The sequence below is a fragment of the Lithobates pipiens genome, unplaced genomic scaffold (assembly GCF_037356315.1).
Source record: "Lithobates pipiens isolate NorthernLeopardFrog02 unplaced genomic scaffold, aLitPip1_a1.2 Scaffold_22, whole genome shotgun sequence".
Classification (NCBI taxonomy): Eukaryota; Metazoa; Chordata; class Amphibia; order Anura; family Ranidae; genus Lithobates; species Lithobates pipiens.
The window spans coordinates 138,313,724-138,335,123 of record NW_027507784.1 but is presented as its reverse complement, the minus strand read 5'-3'; the positions used below and the strand labels follow the sequence as shown (position 1 = coordinate 138,335,123).

The window sequence follows — 21,400 nt, the reverse complement described above, 5'->3', positions numbered from 1 at the left end:
ATACCACCAGAAGAAATTTAATACCACCAAAGAAAATCTGTCTCAAAAAATGCTAAAAATGTCATATGGGTACAATGTTGCATGACAATTGTCATTAAAATTAAATTGTCATTTAAAGTTACAATTATTTATCTTTTGGATTAGTAAAGTATTCTGATTCTGACAACACTAAGGCTGGGTTCACACCAATGCGGCTACGAGAACCGGATGTGTTTCGCACCGCACTGCAGTCCAAATCAAATCCGATCTGTGTGCGATGCGAGTTCAGCCATACAGATAGTATGGCTGAATTCGCATCGCACCCGCCCCAAACTCGCACAGGACCCTTTTTTTGGTCCGCAGCAGAATTGGATCGCATGGGTGTTCACACCATGCGATCCGATTCCTGTCCGAGTTTGCAGATCGCACTGCGATCTGCGAACTGATCTAGGGGTGTCATTAACGTTTCACTGACACTCCCAGCAGTTCACATAGGGCAGTGTGAACTGCCGCCGGGAGGTATGCGACGCGGAAACCCGCCGTGGATTTGAGGCGTTCCTGCATCGCTGCAGTATGAACCCAGCCTGAAAGCTGAAAATTAGCCTGGGCGGGAAGGGGGCGGGAAGGGGGCAGAAGTGTCCGACATTTACTAAAATATCAACTTCCTGTCCTAGAATGATAAATAATGACTGTTTTTTTTTTTTTTTTGTGAATAGACTGGATTTATCTCATTTTTCTTTTGCAGTATTTTCCTCACATTCATTATTTTACGAATTTACTCTTTTACTATTGCATGCAATATTTCTAAAAAATAAATATATACAAATCTGGCATGCAAAAATCTGTTAGTGAATAAAGCCCTGCTTCACAATAAAGCACAGACCCACTGAAGACTTCGATATCTCCTAAATTCCTGCAGAACTCCTCACAAGAGGGCCGTGTAAATTGTGAGGAGGAAGTTAGGTCATGGGCGGTGCTAAAATACCTTTGACACACACACACACACACACACACACGCATACACACAGATACACACAGATACACACACACATATACACACATTATAGTGTGTGAGTAGAACCAGGAATCGTGTACAGTGCAGAGCTTGTGTCCTCTGAGCCCCGGACTCCACACCTGAGGAGAGCCGTGCTGGAAAGTGCGGTCAGTATAATGTGATGTGTGTTCACTTACTGTACCCGAAGTGCAGGACAGGAATTAGGAGGGGAAACATGCAGGCTAGGCTTGTTCCCTATTGCTATAAGTATAAGCTGTGCATGGGGGAGGGGGACCTGTGTAAACTACAGCCAGGTATAGAGCTGCTGTACATGGAGTACACTTAGGGTTGTAAGTACACTGTGCCACCACAGATCATTATAACATATGACAGGGGGCTAGAGCTTCTAGGAGTACACTGTGACACCACAGGACCTTAGGATATGGGACGGGATAGAGCTTCTAGGAGTACACTGTGACATCACAGGTCCTTAGGATATGGGACGGGATAGAACTTCTAGGAGTACACTGTGAGACCACAGGTCCTTAGAACATGGGACGGGATAGAGCTTATAGGAGTACACTGTGACCACAGGTCGTTACAACATGGGACAGGGGGATAGAGCCAGGGCCGTCTTTAACCACTTTCAGACCGGACCATTTTGCTGGTAAATGACCAGAGGTCTTTTTACAATTTGGCACTGCGCTGCTTTAACTGGTAATTGCGCGGTCATGCAATGTTGTACCCAAACAAAATTTGCGTCCTTTTCTTCCCACAAATAGAGCTTTCTTTTGATGGTATTTGATTGCCTCTGCGATTTTTATTTTTTGCGATATAAACGTAAAAAGACCGCAAATTTTGAAAAAAAATGATATTTTCTAATTTTTGTTATTAGAAAAATCCAATAAACTCAATTTTAGTCATACATTTAGGCCAAAATGTATTCAGCCACATGTCTTTGGTAAAAAAAAAGTCAATAATTGTATATTTATTGGTTTGCGCAAAAGTTGTCACATCTACAAACTAAGGTACGTTTTCTGGAATTTACGCAGCTTTTAGTTTACGACTGCCTATCTCATTTCTTGAGGTGCTAAAATGGCAGGGCAGTACAAAACCCCCCCAAATGACCCCATTTTGGAAAGTAGACCCCCTAAGGAAATTGATAAGTGGCATGTTGAGCCCATTGAATATTTTATTTTTTTGCCTCAAGCGATTGAATAATGCCAAAAAAAAAAAATTTTTTTTTTTTTTTACACAAAGTTGTCACTAAATGATATATTGCGCACGCATGCCATGGGCATATGTGAAATGACACCCCAAAATAAATTCTGCTGCTTCTCCTGAGTACGGGGATACCACATATGTGGGACTTTTTGGGAGCCTAGCCGCGTACGGGGCCCCGAAAACCAAGCACCGCCTTCAGGCTTTCTAAGGGCGTAAATTTTTGATTTCACTTCTCACTACCTATTACAGTTTTGAAGGCCATAAAATGCCAAGATGGCACAAAACCCCCACAAATGACCCCATTTTAGAAAGTAGACACCACAAGCTATTTGCTGAGAGGCATGTTGAGTCCATGGAATATTTTATATTTTGCCACAAGTTGCGGAAAAATTACAAACTTTAATTTTTTTTTATTTTTTTTTCACAAAGTTGTCACTAAATGATATGTTGCTCACACATGCTATGGGCATATGTGAAATGACACCCCAAAATAAATTCTGCTGCTTCTCCTGAGTACGGGGATACCACATGTGTGGGATTTTTTTGGGAGCCTAGCCGCGTACGGGGCCCCGAAAACCAAGAACCGCCTTCAGGTTTTCTAAGGGCGTAAATATTTGACTTCACTCCTCACTACCTATTACAGTTTTGAAGGCCATAAAATGCCAAGATGGCACAAAACCCCCACAAATGACCCCATTTTAGAAAGTAGACACCCCAAGCTATTTGCTGAGAGGCATGTTGAGTCCATGGAATATTTTATATTTTGCCACAAGTTGCGGGAAAATTACAAACTTTTTTTTTTTTTTTCAACAAAGTTGTCACTAAATGATATATTGCTCACGCATGCCATGGGCATATGTGAAATGACACCCCAAAATAAATTCTGCTGCTTCTCCTGAGTACGGGGATACCACATATGTGGGACTTTTTGGGAGCCTAGCCGCGTACGGGGCCCCGAAAACCAAGCACCGCCTTCAGGCTTTCTAAGGGCGTTACAGTTTTGAAGGCCATAAAATGCCAAGATGGCACAAACCCCCCCAAATGACCCCATTTTGGAAAGTAGACACCCCTAAATTTAGGGGTACACTAGTGAGACTAGGTAATAAATGGCGGGTGCCCTGAAACTATAAAAAAATAACTAACCAACCAGCGTCACCTGTAACAGTTATATGGTGATCACTGGTGAAAGGGTTAACTAGGGGGCAATCAGGGGGCTTTATGCGGTAGTATATGGGGGTCCCTGGCGCTATAAAAAGCTGCGGCGAACCTAAATACCTACCTGCCTAACTAGCGTCACCTGTGACACTAATACAGCGATCAGAAAAATGATCGCTTATTAGGCTGGGTTCACACTGGAGCGATGTGGGAACGCCACGAATGCGCGGCGGGTTCCCGCATCACATGCCTCCCGGCGGCAGTTCACACTGCCCTATGCGAACTGCTGGGAGGGTCAGTGAAATGTTAATGACACCCCCAGATCAGTTCGCATATCGCAGTGCGATCTGCAAACTCGGATCACATGGTGTGAACACCCATGCGATCCGATTTTGCTGCGGACCAAAAAAAGGGTCCCGTGCGAGTTTGCGGCGGGTGCGACACGAATTCAGCCATACTATCTGTATGGCTGAACTCGAATCGCACAGAGATCGGATGTGATTTGCACTGCAGTGCGGTGCGAATCACATCCGTTCTCATAAACCGCTGCAATGTGAACCCAGCCTTAGTGACACTGGCGACGGGGGGTGATCACGGGGTTAAACCTTTATTGGGGGGGTTAGGGGGGTACCTTAGAACTAAAGGGGGCTAACCCTAACTGCCCTAACAGTTATTACAGTCACAAATGACACCCGCTGGGTGATCAGGGGGTTAAACCTTTATTAGGTAATAAATGGCGGGTGCCCTGAAACTATAAAAAAATAACTAACCAACCAGCGTCACCTGTAACAGTTATATGGTGATCACTGGTGAAAGGGTTAACTAGGGGGCAATCAGGGGGCTTTATGCGGTAGTATATGGGGGTCCCTGGCGCTATAAAAAGCTGCGGCGAACCTAAATACCTACCTGCCTAACTAGCGTCACCTGTGACACTAATACAGCGATCAGAAAAACGATCGCTTATTAGGCTGGGTTCACACTGGAGTGATGCGGGAACGCCACGAATCTGCGGCGGGTTCCCGCATCGCATGCCTCCCGGCGGCAGTTCACACTGCCCTATGCGAACTGCTGGGAGTGTCAGTGAAATGTTAATGACACCCCCAGATCAGTTCGCATATCGCAGTGCGATCTGCAAACTCGGATCGCATGGTGTGAACACCCATGCGATCCGATTCTGCTGCGGACCAAAAAAAGGGTCCCGTGCGAATTTGCGGCGGGTGCAGCGAATGGCTGAACTCGAATCGCACAGAGATCGGATGTGATTTGCACTGCAGTGCGAATCACATTCGTTCTCATAAACCGCTGCAATGTGAACCCAGCCTTAGTGACACTGGCGACGGGGGGTGATCACGGGGTTAAACCTTTATTGGGGGGGTTAGGGGGGTACATTAGAACTAAAGGGGGCTAACCCTAACTGCCCTAACAGTTATTACAGTCACAAATGACACCAATGCAAAAAAAAATAAAAAAAAATGACATTGGTGTCACTGTGACTGGGGGGCAGGGGTAATTGGGGGGGTGATCGGGGGGGGTGTGAGTGTGCCTGGCATGTTCTACTGTGTAGTGTCGTGTTGGTGCAACTCACCGATCCTCTCTCCTCGGTGTCGGAACGAAAAATACCGTCACGGAGGAGAGATTACATCACTTCCTCTCCTGTGTTTACATTACAGGAGAGGAAGTGATGTCACGAAGACTTTCTATTCGTCGGGAGCGATCGCGAGGGGGTGGCCATGAATGAATGGCCGTCCCCTCGTCCGGGATCGCTCCCGAACGAATACCGACCGCCGCGGTGTACGCCCATATGCCTGCCCGTGCCATTCTGTCGACGTACATCGTCGTGCGGCGGTCGGGAAGTGGTTAATATTGATTGGACCCTGGGCAAAAATGTTCTTAGGGCCCCCCTCCCCCCATGCAATTTCGCTCTCCACCTTCTCTGAGACATAAAATAAATAGCAGCTAGACCTAAAATCAGTTTACTGTATCAGATCAGGCAGCGATTGGTTGCCAGGGGTTACAGCATATCACTACTGCTTACTGACTGGTTGCTAGAGGGTACAGCACTCCTTAAGGCTCACTGATTAGTTGCTAGAGGTTACAGCACATTTCTGCTTGTTGATTGACTGCTAGAGATTGCTGTACAGTAATACTGCTCACTGGTTGCCATAGGTTACATCACATCTTCTCCTCACTGCAGGGGGGCATGATATACCTATGAATGCTGCCTTTATTTACATATCAATGCAGTTGGCCTCAGCTATTTACATATGCATGTCACTGCTATTTACATATGAATGCCAGTATTTACATGTAAACACAGGTCTGCATGTGAGTCATCTGTACACAACAATAGGGCAGAGCTGGGCAGCATTAGTAGCAGCACAGGACTAAAACTTCAAGGGAATGTAAACTGGGATAGTTGGCAAGTATGAGGCAGCTGCTTTGGGCCCCACAACAATGAAAGGGCCCATGGCAGCTGCCCCTTTTGCCCTGCCTTAAAGACGGCCCTGGATAGAGCTTCTTGACCAGTGATGGTGAACCTTGACACCCCAAATGTTTTGGAACTAAATGTCCCATGATGCTCTTGCACTCTACAGTGTAAGTGAGCATCATGGGAAATGTAGTTCCAAAACATCTGGGGTAACAAAGTTCACCATCTTTGGTCTAGGAGTACACTATGACACCGCAGATCATTACAACATGGGGCAGGGTGATAGAGCTTCTCGGAGTACACTATGACACCACAGGTCCTTAGAACATGGGGGGGGGGGGGGGGGTAGAGCTTCTCAGAGTACACTATGACACCACAGGTCCTTAGAACAGGGGGGGGGGAGCTTCTCAGAGTACACTATGACACCACAGGTCCTTAGAACACGGGAGGGGGTAGAGCTTCTCGGAGTACACTATGACACCACAGGTCCTTAGAACATGGGAGGGGGGGTGGGGGGTAGAGATTCTAGGAGTACACTGTGACACCACAGGTCATAACAACATGGGATGGGGGGATAAAGCTTCTAGGAATACACTATGACACCACAGGGCATTACAACATGGGACAGGGGGATATAGGATCTAGCAGTACATTGGTACACCACAGGTCATTAGAACATGGGACAGGAGGGATATAGCTTCTAGGAGTACATGTAGCCATGTGCATCTAATGAATTACCTGAAGTCGCTCTGTCTTCGAACCCCAACAATCAACATCACTTATTTGCTTCTTTCTGACCTCTTAGGCCGCGTACACACGGGCGGACTGTTCTCCCAACTTTGTCCGCTGAATAGTGTTTCAGCGGACAGTCCGCTCGTGTGTGGGCTTCAGCGGACAGTTTCAGCTGGACTGTCTGACGAACAAAGTCTTACGGAATTTCCGTAAAACTGTCCGCTGAAACTTGGTTTGAGCGGACAGTCCGCCCGTGTGTGTGCCAGTCCGCTGTACTTTCGAAATGAGCGAACTGTTCCCGCCCGGAGAAAAGTCTGCTCATTTCGAGCGCGTCTCCAGGTAGGCGGGGCCCGCGAAGGAGACGTCGCGGGCCCCGCCGCCTGGTATGGACTTAAAGGGGAACCCCAACGCCGAAAAAAATCGGCGTGGGGGTCCCCCCAAAGTCCACAACAGACCCTTGTCCGAGCACGCTACCCGGCCGGCCAGGAAAGGAGGGCGAGCGAGCGCGCCCCCCCTCCTGAGCCGTACCAGGCCGCGTGCCCTCAACATGGGGGGTGCCTTGGGGAAGGGGGGGCCGCGCGGCCCCCCCACCCCAAAGCACCTTGTCCCCATGTTGATGAGGACAAGGGCCTCTTCCCGACAACCCTGGCCGTTGGTTGTCGGGGTCTGCGGGCGGGGGGCTTATCGGAATCCGGGAGCCCCCTTTAATAAGGGGGCCCCCGGATACCGGCCCCCCACCCTATGTGAATGAGTATGGGGTACAATGTACCCCTACCCATTCACCTGTGAAAAAAGTACAAAAAAAAAACACAACACAGGGTTAAAATATTTTATTGCACAGCTCCGGGGGTCGTCCGTCTTCGGGGGTCTTCTCGCCAGACTCCTCCGCTATCTTCTTGTAGCTCTTTTGCTAGCGGGTTTCTTCCTCCCCGCCGCCGGCCTCTTCTCCCGACTTCGGGGGTCTTGTCCCCCTCTTCGGTTCTTCTGCCGGGCCACCGCGCCTTCTTATAGCTCTTTTAGAGGCGGTGGCCCGGTCTTCTGTCGCCGCTGTCGCTGTCGCCGCCTTCCGTTCTTCTTCTTTTTCTTCTTCTCCAGGAGATGTTGACACGACGCTCTCTCCGGCCGGAATGCCAGAGCCGCGCTGCGCGGCCACTTATATAGTGACAATGGGGCGGTGTCACATGGTATATGTCACATGGGTTGGTCACATGGTGACCCCGCCCCCCTACGATGTCATAGTCCCCATGTGACATCAACCCATGTGACCAACCCATGTGACATATACCATGTGACACCGCCCCATTGTCACTATATAAGTTGCCGCGCAGCGCGGCTATGGCATTCCGGCCGGAGAGAGCGTCGTGTCAACATCTCCTGGAGAAGAAGAAGAAGAAGAAGAAGAAGAAGAACGGAAGGCGGCGACAGCGGCGACAGAAGACCGGGCCACCGCCTCTAAAAGAGCTATAAGAAGGCGCGGTGGCCCGGCAGAAGAACCGAAGAGGGGGACAAGACCCCCGAAGTCGGGAGAAGAGGCCGGCGGCGGGGAGGAAGAAAGCCGGACTCCTCCGCTAGCAAAAGAGCTACAAGAAGATAGCGGAGGAGTCCGGCGAGAAGACCCCCGAAGACGGAAGACCCCCGGAGCTGTGCAATAAAATATTTTAACCCTGTGTTGTGTTTTTTTTTTGTACTTTTTTCACATGTGAATGGGTAGGGGTACATTGTACCCCATACTCATTCACATAGGGTGGGGGGCCGGTATCCGGGGGCCCCCTTATTAAAGGGGGCTCCCGGATTCCGATAAGCCCCCCGCCCGCAGACCCCGACAACCAACGACCAGGGTTGTCGGGAAGAGGCCCTTGTCCTCATCAACATGGGGACAAGGTGCTTAGGGGTGGGGGGGCCGGGCCGCCCCCCCTTCCCCAAGGCACCCCCCATGTTGAGGGCACGCGGCCTGGTACGGCTCAGGAGGTGGGGGGGGCGCTCGCTCGCCCCCCTTTCCTGGCCGGCCGGGTAGCGTGCTCGGACAAGGGTCTGTTGTGGACTTTGGGGGGGACCCCAACGCCGATTTTTTTCGGCGTTGGGGTTCCCCTTTAAGTCCGGGACCCGGGACCGGGCCCCGCCTACCTTGACACGCGCTCGAAATGAGCGGACTTTCCTCCGCGTGTGTGGGCGAGTCCGTTCATTTCAAAAGTTGCGCGGACTTAGTACGACGAACTTAGTCTGCCGTATTAGTCCGCTCAAAAAGTGCCGTGTGTGGGCAAGTTCGTTCATTCAAAAGTTTGAGCGGACTGTCTGACGAACTTAGTTTGGGCAGACAGTCCGCCCGTGTGTACGCCGCCTTAGGACTCGTTCACACTTGCGGCAGCCATTGTTTATTTATTACAGGTAGTTAGCACCATCGATTTATACAGAACTTTACATCTACACTCACCAGCCACTTTATTAGGTACACCTTGCTAGTACTAGGTTGGACCCCGTTTGCCTTCAGAACTGCCTTAATTCTTCATGGCATAGATTCAACAAGGTTGGAAACATTCTCTTGAGATTTTGGTCCATATTGACATGATAGCATCACATTGTTGCTGCAGATTTGTCGGCTGCACATCCATGCTGCGAATCTCCCTTTCCACCACATCCCAAAGGTGCTCTATCTATTGGATTGAGATCTGATGACTGTGGAGGCTATTGGAGTAAAGTGACCTCATTGTCATGATCAAGAAACCAGTTTGAGATTTTTGAGCTTTGTGACATGGGGCATTATCCTGCTGGAAGTAGCAATCAGAAGATGGGTGCATGGTAGTCATAAAAGGATGGACATGGTCAGCAACAATATTCAGGTAGGCCATGGCGTTTAAACAATGCTCAGTTGGTACTAAGGGGCCCCAAATGTGCCAAGAAAATATCCCCCACACCATTACACCACCAACACCGGCCTGAACTGTTGATAAAGGCAGGACGGATCCATGCTTTCATGTTGTTTACACCAAATTCTGACCCTACCATCTGAATGTCGCAACTGAAATTGAGACGCTGAAGTCCTTGAGTCTGTGTGAAATTTAGCTTAGTTTCCTGTTCTTACCTGACAGGAGTGGCAGTGCGGTCTTCTTCTGCTGTAGCCCATCTGCTTGAAGGTTTGATGTGTTGTGCTTTGGACGATTAAGGATTAAGAATCAAGATCGTGAGTTTTTCCCCCTCACGATCTTAATAAAGCATTTTCCCGATTCTATGCAGAGTTCTCTGCTCAAGCTGACAGCTGTCAAAAAACAGGCAGTCTGACAAGTTTCACAACATTCCTCAGCCACTGAGCTAACTATAAACATTGTTCTTTAGATCAAATAATCGAATCGAATAAACTTTGTCTTTAAATGAGGGAAGTTTAGCCACTTAGCTGCTTGATGACCGCCTCGTGCCGATATACGTTGGCAGAAGGGCTCGTACAGGCAAACTATTGTACCTGTACATTGCCCTTTAAGAGGCAGCCTGCGGTGCTAGCGCCCGCGGCAAGCTCTGTGAGTCGGGTTGCAGGTCCCGCGGACTTGATTGCTACGGGGATACTACGGACCGTCTCACGGAGAGGAAGAATGGGGAGATGCTAATGTAAACAAGCATTTCCACGCTCTGCCTAGTGACAGTGTCCCTGATCTCTGCTCCCTGTCATCGGGAGCAGAGATCAGTGATGTGTCACACGTAGCCACGTCCCCCACAGTTAGAAACACTCCCAAGGACACACTTAACCCCTACACTGCCCCCTAGTAGTTAACTCCTTCACTGGCAGTGTAATTTACACAGAAATCAGTGCATTTGTATAGCACTGATTTCTGTATAAATTACAGTGGTCCCAAAAATGTGTCAAAAATGTCCGATGTGTATGCCATAATGTCGCAGTCATGATAAAAATCTCTGATCGCCGCCATTACTGGTAAAAAAAAAAAAATATTCATAAAAATACCATAAAACTATCCCCTATTTTGTAAACTGTATAACTTTTGCGCAAACCAATCAATAAACGCTTATTGTGATTTTTTTTTTTTAACCAAAAACATGTAGAAGAATACGTATCGGCCTAAACTGAGGAAAAAAATAATTTTTTCATATATTTTTGGGGGATATTTATTATAGCAAAATGTAAAAAATAATTATTTTTTTTCAAAATTGTCGCTATTATTTTGTGTATAGCGCAAAAAATAAAAACCGCAAGGGTGATCAAATACCCCCAGAAGAAAGCTCTATTTGTGGGAAAAAAAAGGATGTCAATTTTGTTTGGGAGCCATGTTGCATGACCACGCAATTGTCAGTTAAAGAGACACAGTGCCGAATCGCAAAAAGTGCTCTGGTCAGGAAGGGAGTAAATTCTTCTGGGACTGAAATGGTTAAAGACTAAAAAATGTTTTACATTTTTTTGACACTTGTTGGTTTCAAGTTAAAATCCTTATTTTTTGCTATAAAATTACTATACTATTTTATATATATATATATATATATATATATATATATATATTTTTTTTTAGCAGAGACCCTAGAGAATAAAATGGTGGTTGTTGCAATATTTTATGTCAGACTGTATTTGCTCAGCGGTCTTCAAAATGCATTTTTTGTTTTGAAAAAATATACACTTTAATGAATCAAAAAACAAACAAACAGTAAAGTTAGCCCAATTTTTTTGTATAATGTGAAAGATGATGTTACGCAGCGAGAATCGTGATCTTTATTCCAAGCAAAAAAAACTGTCATTCTCATTTTTCCCAGAATCGTACAGCTCTACTTGGTTGTAGAAAGTGGTTATTTGAGTTACTGTTGCCTTTCTGTTGCCTTTCTGTTGGCAGTGTGGAGCACACATTTTTTGGACTTAATATATAAGCCCATATATAGCTATTTTTTGGGTGGAAGTAGTGGATTTACTTAATTCTTTCAGGCCCCTTTCACACCGGGGCGGTGCGGCCGTCGGCGGTAAAGCGGCGCTATTTTTATGGGCGCTTTACCGTAGTTTTAGCGGTGGTCTGCGGCCGCTAGCGTGGGTTAAAACCACCCGCAAAGCGGCACTTTGCCGGCGGTATAGCCGCGCTGTCCCATTGATTTCAATCAGTAGGAGCGGTGAATACACCGCTCCTTTGACCGCTCCAATGATGCGGCTAGCAGGACTTTTTTTACCGTCCTGCTATCGGACCGCTCCAGTGTGAAAGCCCTCGGGCTTTCACACCGGAGTGAAAGGGGCTGGTTTTTTCAGGCGCCACACAGACGCTATTTTTAGCGATGTAGCGCCTGAAAACCGCCCCAGTGTGAAAGGGGCCTTGCTTCTGCTCCTTTACTGGTCTCAATGTCTGCCTGCTGGGTCGGGTAGAGCCTATTTTTGCTACAGTGTCTGAGCGAGTGTTTGTAACACAACATTATTCTATGCAAGAAAAGCCATTGCTCTGCATTGGAAGAAACCTTGTTTTCCTTCACTTCTATACTGGAAACAATTGATAAATAATAACCTCCCATTGTATAGAGACATCTATATGAATAGGAGGTTACACTAGTAAGTACAATAAAGTCTGGACAAAGTGGCTGGACAAACCGTACACGGCATCTAATGCCGATGGGGGCCATTAATTATAATATGGGTGTTTCTATATAAGGGATGCTCGGGGCCATTGGGGATAGAAGGGATCGATGTTTACTTCCCCCCCCCCCTTTTTTTTCCCCTCTTCTCACTCTTCTCAATATATGGGGCGAGGTTTGACACTCAAGTGGACAATTAGGATGGCTTTGATTTAAGCCTAGATAAAATACCCTTTTGTTAACCACTTCACCCCTGGAAGAATTTACCCCCTTAATGACCAGAGCATTTTGTGCAATACGGCACTGCATCACTTTAACTGACAATTGTGCGGTTGTGCGACGTTGCACCCAAACAAAATTGACGTCCTTTTTTTTTTGCCAGAATTAGAGCTTTCTTTTGGTGGTATTTGATCACCTCTGCAGTTTTAATGTTTTGCACTATAAACAAAAATAGGCCGACAATTTTATATAAAAAAAAATATATATATATATTTTTTACTTTTTGCTATAATATAATAAATATCCCCCAACAATATATATAAAAAACACATTTCTTCCTCAGTTTAGGCCAATATGTATTCTACATTATTTTGATAAAAAAAAAAAATTGCAATGGCCGCAATCTGTGTTTTTTTTTTATTCTGACTGAGACATTAAAGGGATTGTAAAGTGAATTTTTTTTTTTTTAAATAACAAACATGTTATACTTACCTTCACTGTGCAGCTCGTTTTGCACAGAGTGGCCCCGAACCTGCTCTTCTGGGATCCCTCACCGGCTGTCTCAGCTTCCTCACTCAGATGCTTCTCACGTTCATGCGAGCTCCCTCGCATGGTGAGAAGCATCTGCGGGTGCGCTCCCGTGATACAGTCGGCGGCTATAGCAGCTCGCTGTATCACACGGCCCCGCCCCCGGCGCTCCGCGTCAGTGGATGTGATTGACAGCAGCGCGAGCCAATGGCTGCGCTGCTTTCCATCCATCCACTCCAGCCAATCAGCGGCCAGGCTGAACAGTGGAAAGGACATTGGGGGATGAGCACGGGACTTTCGAGGGGTGAGGTAAGTAAAACGGGGGGAAGGGGGTTGCTGGGGGCGCAGGCACTGTCAGATGTTTTTGATAGGTACAGTTAAGGTGGCACCGATAGGCACAGATAAGGCAGTACTGATGGGCACAGATAAGGCGGCACTGATGGGCAAATATGGGCACAGATAAGATGGCACGGATTGGTGGCACTAATGGGCACTGATAGGTGGCTCTGATAGGTAGAACTGCTGGGCACTGATGGGCACTGGTAGATGACACTGATGGGCACGGATATGTGGCACTGAGGTGCAGCACTGTTGTTGAGGCAGATTGTGGGCACTGATAGGTGGCACTGTGGGAACTGATGGGTAGCACTGTGGGCATTAATGGGTGGCACTGATGGGTGGCACTTTTGCCTTTCCTTAGGTGGCACTGGCAGGGGGCAGGTGGGCACTGATGAGCTGGCGCAAGCTCGCCGTGATCGGGACTGAAGTCCCTCTCACGGCCGCTGGTGATCGACTTTTTTTCTCTCCTCGCGCTGTCAGCGTGAGGAGTAAAAACAGCTGATTACCGGCTCTGTTGTCATCACATGATCAGCTGTCATTGGCTGACGGCTGATCATGTGGTAAGGGGTCAGGATCAACCCCTTACTCCAATCTGTGATCAGACGAGTCTCATAGACTCGCTGATCACAGAGCGTGCCACGCGCGCAGGTCCGCGCTGTAGCCGTCATTCGGCTATAGCGCGGATCTCTAGAGGTTAATCGTATATACAGCTTATATAACAGTGTAAATGTGCTGTCACCTCAAAATAGCTCGACACACAGCCATTAATGTCTAAACCGCTGGCAACAAAAGTGAGTACACCCCTAAGTGAAAATGTCCAAATTGAGCACAATTTGGTGTGATGTGTTAGTGTTACAAGGTATCAGGTGTGAATGGGGAGCAGTTTTGTTAACCACGCCGATATACGTTGGCAAAGTGGCACATATGCACAAAACAATGTACCCGTACGTCACTGCATCATCGGGACCCGCGGACCCAATGTCCGCCGGTGGCTGGCGATCGTGGCATGGAGAGTGAGCCCATCCACCCCTCCAGTTAGAACATGCTGAGGGAACACAGATAACCCCTTGATCGCCCCCTAGTGTATAACCCCTTCCCTGCCAGTAACATTTACACAGTAATCAGTGCATTTTATAGCACTGATCGCTGTATAAATGCCAATGGTCCCAAAATAGTGTCAAAAGTGTCCGATCTGTCCGCCGCAATGTTGCAGTCACAATAAATATCGCCGATCGCCACCATTACTAATAAAAAAAATATATTAATAAAAATGCCATAAATCTATCCCCTATTTTGTAGACACGATAACTTTTGTGCAAACCATTAAATTAATCAAACCAATCATATTGGCCTAAACTGTGGAAGAAATTAATTTTTTATATATTTTTTGTGGGTATTTATTATAGCAAAAGGTAAAAAATATTGTTTTTTTTTGTTTTTTTAATTGCCGCTTTTTTTTGTTTGCAAAAAAATTTAAACCTCAGAGGTGATCAAATACCACCAAAAGAAAACTCTATTTGTGCTGTAAAAAATGATGTCAAATTGGATTTACAAGAAACCCCGCAAACAGTTTGCTGAAGACAAGTAGACTAAGGACATGGATTACTGGAACCATGTCCTGTGGTCTGATGAGACCAAGGTAAACGTATTTTGGATCAGATGGTGTCAAGCGTGTGTGGCGGCAACCAGGTGAGGAGTACAAAGACAAGTGTGTCTTGTAGGGCTGAAATGATTAATCGACATTATCGATAATAATCGATAATGAAAATCGTTGTCAACGACTTTAATTATCGATTAGTTGGTCCTCACCATGCGATCCACGGAGCGGTCCGTGGCCGCGGCCTTAGGAAAGGCCGCAGCTTCGGCCTAGCTCTGGAGCTGGCGGCCATCTTGGCACACTCGGCGGCTGTGTTGTAAATTTTTCTGCGACCCATGAAAAAAACGAACCCCGTCACTTCCGGGGCGGCTCCGTCACTGAAACAGCTGACGGCGGCCCTTTACCACGCATGCGCCACTTCAATGCTATTAACAGCGCATGTGCAGGATATTTCTTTGGAGAAAAATGATGGACTCAAGCGGGCGGAGACTTGCGGGCGGGCAGAAGTGGATGGCTAGAACATCAGCAGCAGCCCCGCCCACCCCACTAACATGCCCCCGAATCGCGCATGCGCGGGATATTTGTTTACTGGTTGAGAAAAATTATGGACGCAAGCTGCTAATAACAGCGCATGCGTGGGATATTTGTTTAGCAGTCGAGAAAAATTCTGGACTCAAGCGGGCGGAGACTTGCTGGGAGGGAGAGATAGAGCGGAGCTTGGAGAGGGGGGCGGGGCCCCGTGCATAACACTGACTACATGTACATGACTACATGGAAATTATTCTTTACAACCCCTTTGACTTCTATTACAGAAGTCTTTTGTAAGTCGCGCTGAAGATATAATCAGCCTTTTTATTAGCACAAAAAAAATGCCAAATATAGGCCGATATATCAGTTGACCTCTACTTTTTACTGCTAGGCGAGAGTGCTACCCACTACACCACTGTGCTGCCCGCAAGCAATATAGATATCAATATAGACTTTCTATACATGCTGTCTAAATTACAGACTTTTAATTAATATATTATGGTAAACAAAGTTTCTTTTAACGCTTATATATAAAGATATTCACCTAGAGATGGAATCACAGGGCTCAGATGGATATACACGCACACACACACACGTATATACATATGCACACACACACACACGTATATCCCTAGTGGTCCCAGAGTCCCCCTCCTCCTCCAACCTCCAAATTAGTCCTATCTAATCATTTCTATTCTCGGCAGGAGGGAGAGGCCAGGAGCGCAGGATCTGGAATGATCTTGCCTGCTCGGTGTAAAACCACTGCACAGAGGAGGTAATTGTATGATTTTTTTATATTTAACCACTTTCAGACCGGACCATTTTGCTGGTAAATGACCAGAGGTCTTTTTACACTTTGGCACTGCGCTGCTTTAACTGGTAATTGCGCGGTCATGCAATGTTGTACCCAAACAAAATTTGCGTCCTTTTCTTCCCACAAATAGAGCTTTCTTTTGATGGTATTTGATTGCCTCTGCGATTTTTATTTTTTGCGATATAAACGTAAAAAGACCGCAAATTTTGAAAAAAAATGATATTTTCTACTTTTTGTTATTAGAAAAATCCAATAAACTCAATTTTAGTCATACATTTAGGCCAAAATGTATTCAGCCACATGTCTTTGGTAAAAAAAAAGTCAATAATTGTATATTTATTGGTTTGCGCAAAAGTTGTCACATCTACAAACTAAGGTACGTTTTCTGGAATTTACACAGCTTTTAGTTTACGACTGCCTATCTCATTTCTTGAGGTGCTAAATTGGCAGGGCAGTACAAAACCCCCCCAAATGACCCCATTTTGGAAAGTAGACCCCCTAAGGAAATTGATAAGGCATGTTGAGCCCATTGAATATTTTATTTTTTTGCCTCAAGCGATTGAATAATGACAAAAAAAAAATTTTTTTTTTTTTTTTACACAAAGTTGTCACTAAATGATATATTGCTCACACATGCTATGGGCATATGTGAAATGACACCCCAAAATAAATTCTGCTGCTTCTCCTGAGTACGGGGATACCACATATGTGGGACTTTTTGGGAGCCTAGCCGCGTACGGGGCCCCAAAATCCAATCACCGCCTTCAGGCTTTCTAAGGGCGTAAATTTTTGAGTTCACTTCTCACTACCTATTACAGTTTTGAAGGCCATAAAATGCCAAGATGGCACAAAACCCCCACAAATGACCCCATTTTAGAAAGTAGACACCCCAAGCTATTTGCTGAGAGGCATGTTGAGTTCATGGAATATTTTATATTTTGCCACAAGTTGCGGGAAAATTACAAACTTTTTTTTTTTTTTTTTTCACAAAGTTGTCACTAAATGATATATTGCTCATGCATGCCATGGGCATATGTGAAATGACACCCCAAAATAAATTCTGCTGCTTCTCCTGAGTACGGGGATACCACATATGTGGGACTTTTTGGGAGCCTAGCCGCGTACGGGGCCCCGAAAACCAAGCACCGCCTTCAGGCTTTCTAAGGGCGTAAATTTTTGAGTTCACTTCTCACTACCTATTACAGTTTTGAAGGCCATAAAATGCCATGATGGCACAAAACCCCCACAAATGACCCCATTTTAGAAAGTAGACACCCCAAGCTATTTGCTGAGAGGCATGTTGAGTCCATGGAATATTTTATATTTTGCCACAAGTTGCGGGAAAATTACAAACTTTTTTTTTTTTTTTTTTTTTTCACAAAGTTGTCACTAAATGATATATTGCTCACGCATGCCATGGGCATATGTGAAATGACACCCCAAAATAAATTCTGCTGCTTCTCCTGAGTACGGGGATACCACATATGTGGGACTTTTTGGGAGCCTAGCCGCGTACGGGGCCCCGAAAACCAAGCACCGCCTTCAGGCTTTCTAAGGGCGTTACAGTTTTGAAGGCCATAAAATGCCAAGATGGCACAAACCCCCCCCAAATGACCCCATTTTGGAAAGTAGACACCCCTAAATTTAGGGGTACACTAGTGAGACTAGGTAATAAATGGCGGGTGCCCTGAAACTATAAAAAAAATAACTAACCAACCAGCGTCACCTGTAACAGTTATATGGTGATCACTGGTGAAAGGGTTAACTAGGGGGCAATCAGGGGGCTTTATGCGGTAGTATATGGGGGTCCCTGGCGCTATAAAAAGCTGCGGCGAACCTAAATACCTACCTGCCTAACTAGCGTCACCTGTGACACTAATACAGCGATCAGAAAAACGATCGCTTATTAGGCTGGGTTCACACTGGAGCGATGCGGGAACGCCACGAATGCGCGGCGGGTTCCCGCATCGCATGCCTCCCGGCGGCAGTTCACACTGCCCTATGCGAACTGCTGGGAGTGTCAGTGAAATGTTAATGACACCCCCAGATCAGTTCGCATATCGCAGTGCGATCTGCAAACTTGGATCGCATGGTGTGAACACCCATGCGATCCGATTCTGCTGCGGACCAAAAAAAGGGTCCCGTGCGAGTTTGCGGCGGGTGCGGCGGGTGCGACACGAATTCAGCCATACTATCTGTATAGCTGAACTCGAATCGCACAGAGATCGGATGTGATTTGCACTGCAGTGCGGTGCGAATCACATCCGTTCTCATAAACCGCTGCAATGTGAACCCAGCCTTAGTGACACTGGCGACGGGGGGTGATCACGGGGTTAAACCTTTATTGGGGGGGTTAGGGGGGTACCTTAGAACTAAAGGGGGCTAACCCTAACTGCCCTAACAGTTATTAGTCACAAATGACACCCGCCGGGTGATCAGGGGGTTAAACCTTTATTAGGTAATAAATGGCGGGTGCCCTGAAACTATAAAAAAATAACTAACCAACCAGCGTCACCTGTAACAGTTATATGGTGATCACTGGTGAAAGGGTTAACTAGGGGGCAATCAGGGGGCTTTATGCGGTAGTATATGGGGGTCCCTGGCGCTATAAAAAGCTGCGGCGAACCTAAATACCTACCTGCCTAACTAGCGTCACCTGTGACACTAATACGGCGATCAGAAAAATGATCGCTTATTAGGCTGGGTTCACACTGGAGCGATGCGGAAACGCCGCGAATCCGCGGCGGGTTCCCGCATCGCATGCCTCCCGGCGGCAGTTCACACTGCCCTATGCGGACTGCTGGGAGTGTCAGTGAAATGTTACTGACACCCCCAGATCAGTTCGCATATCGCAGTGCGATCTGCAAACTCGGATCGCATGGTGTGAACACCCATGCGATCCGATTCTGCTGCGGGCCAAAAAAAGGGTCCTGTGTGAATTTGCGGCGGGTGTGGCGGGTGCGGCAAATGGCTGAACTCGAATCACACAGAGATCGGATGTGATTTGCACTGCAGTGCGGTGCGAATCACATTCGTTCTCATAAACCGCTGCAATGTGAACCCAGCCTTAGTGACACTGGCGACGGGGGGTGATCACGGGGTTAAACCTTTATTGGGGGGTTAGGGGGGTACATTAGAACTAAAGGGGGCTAACCCTAACTGCCCTAACAGTTATTACAGTCACAAATGACACCAATGCAAAAAAAAAAAAAAAATGACATTGGTGTCACTGTGACTGGGGGGCAGGGGTAATTGGGGGGGTGATCGGGGGGTAAAGGGGGGATGTGAGTGTGCCTGGCATGTTCTACTGTGTGTGTAGAGTGTTGGTGCAACTCACCGATCCGCTCTCCTCCGTGTCGGAACGAAAAATACCGACACGGAGGAGAGAATACATCACTTCCTCTCCTGTGTTTACATTACAGGAGAGGAAGTGATGTCACGGGGGATTCCTATTCGTCGGGAGCGATCGCGTGGGGGTGGCCATGAATGAATGGCTGCCCCCTCGTCCCGGATCGCTCCCGGACGAAAACCGCCCGCCGCAGGCACCGGGCGGGGGCCCGATCGGGCCCCCGACCCGCGGGAGGCAAGGGACGTACATGTACGCCAATATGCCTGCCCGTGCCATGCTGTCGACGTACATCGTCGTGCGGCGGTCGGCAACTGGTTAAACAACAACAAAAAAGACTTTAGTATCACTTAAAGTGTTTAAAACAAAAATACAGATTCCATGATATTAGTATCAACAGGTGTGATCCATCTGTCATTCTCCAAATAGCAGAACTTAATGGCCCGTACACACGATCCGAATATCGTATGAAAACGGTCGTCCGAGGAAGGATCGTTCGATTTTCAGATCGTGTGTACACTACTTTCGACAGCCGATCGCGACCGTTTATCTGATATTATTAGATCAGACATGCACAGAAATTTTCCTCGTACGATTCCAGATCGTACGATTTTCGTTTAGTCCGAAAATACAATACAAATACATTACAACACGTCATCACTTCCGATTTTTTTTTCTATCGCACAAGAATTTTCGTGACTTTATTTAGCTATTCAATTTCTACTTGCGATTATTAACCAAAATCGGTTGTACGATCGGTCGTACGATATTCGGATCGTATGTACGGGGCATTAGTCTCTTATACAACTTTGCACTGTAGCAAATCTTACAGTGCATTGAAAAAGAATTCATACCCCTTGAAAATTTCCACATTGTCATGGTACAACCAAAAACATAGATGTATTTTATTGGGATTTATGTGAAAAACCAACACAAAGTGGCACATAATTGTGAGGTGGAAGGAAAATAATAAATGGTTTTCAATTTTTTTTTACAAATAAATATCTGAAAAATGTGGCATGCATTTGTATTCGGCCAACCTGAGTCAATACTTTGTAGAACCATCTTTCACTGCAATTACAGCTGTAAGTCTTTTTGGGTATGTTTCTACCAGCTTTGCACATCTAGAGAGTGACATTTTTACCCATTCTTTACAAAATAGCTCTGTTAGATTTGATGGAGAGCGTCTGTGAACAGCAATTTTCAAGTTTTGCCACAGATTCTCAATTGGATTTAGGTCTGGACTTTGACTGGGTCATTCTAACACATGAATATGCTTTGATCAAAACCATTTTATTGTAGCTCCGGCTGTATGAGAAGTCCATGTTCCTGGGGTACTTCAGCGAATTGGCGTTCTAGAGCGAACCAAAGGGCCCATCAAGTTTCAGCATGTATCCTATGTGTCCCCCATATGTCTCTCCAGGCCACTCCAGGATCTGGATCCCAACCCTTTCACCTGTCCTGGGCAGCCAGGTGCTAACTAAATACACAGTAGGCTACCTGCTTACATGTGTCCCATAGGGAAGATTTCCCTACTATCCAGTCCAATAGCCAAAACAGAAAGGGAGAGGAAATCTTCCAAAGTGAAGAAGTCCTATGATGTCACCAAGGGCACCAAAACTAGTGTCACTGTTAGAAGATTTCCCCTCTATTCTTGTTTTGATGACAAGCCAAAATGTAGTATTTTCACTTTCACTTACAGTGATAATGGTAGACAGGACAAATAGAAGATCTCTCTAAGCCCTTGTACACACGGTCGGAGATTTCGACAACCAAATCCGTCGGATTTTGCCCGTCGGATCTTGAACAGTGTTTCAGCGGACAGTCCGCTCGTGTGTGCGCTTCAGCGGACAGTTTCAGCGAACAGTCTGCTGAACAAAGTTTTTCGGAATTTCCGAAAAACTGTCCGCTGAAACTTGGTTTGAGCGGACAGTCCGCTCGTGTGTAGGCTTGTTCGTCAAACTAAGTTCCGCGCA

At 46.6% G+C, this 21,400-nt stretch overlaps 1 long non-coding RNA gene across 1 annotated transcript in view; it reads left to right on the top strand.

The window, feature by feature from the left end:
* Positions 1-975: 975 nt before the first annotated feature.
* LOC143924200 (uncharacterized) overlaps positions 976-21,400 on the top strand; it is a 76,543-nt gene continuing 56,118 nt past the window's right edge. Inside the window, exon 1 of the long non-coding RNA XR_013261842.1 lies at positions 976-1,140. This is a non-coding gene — a long non-coding RNA (uncharacterized LOC143924200). The remainder of the gene's footprint in view (positions 1,141-21,400) is intronic.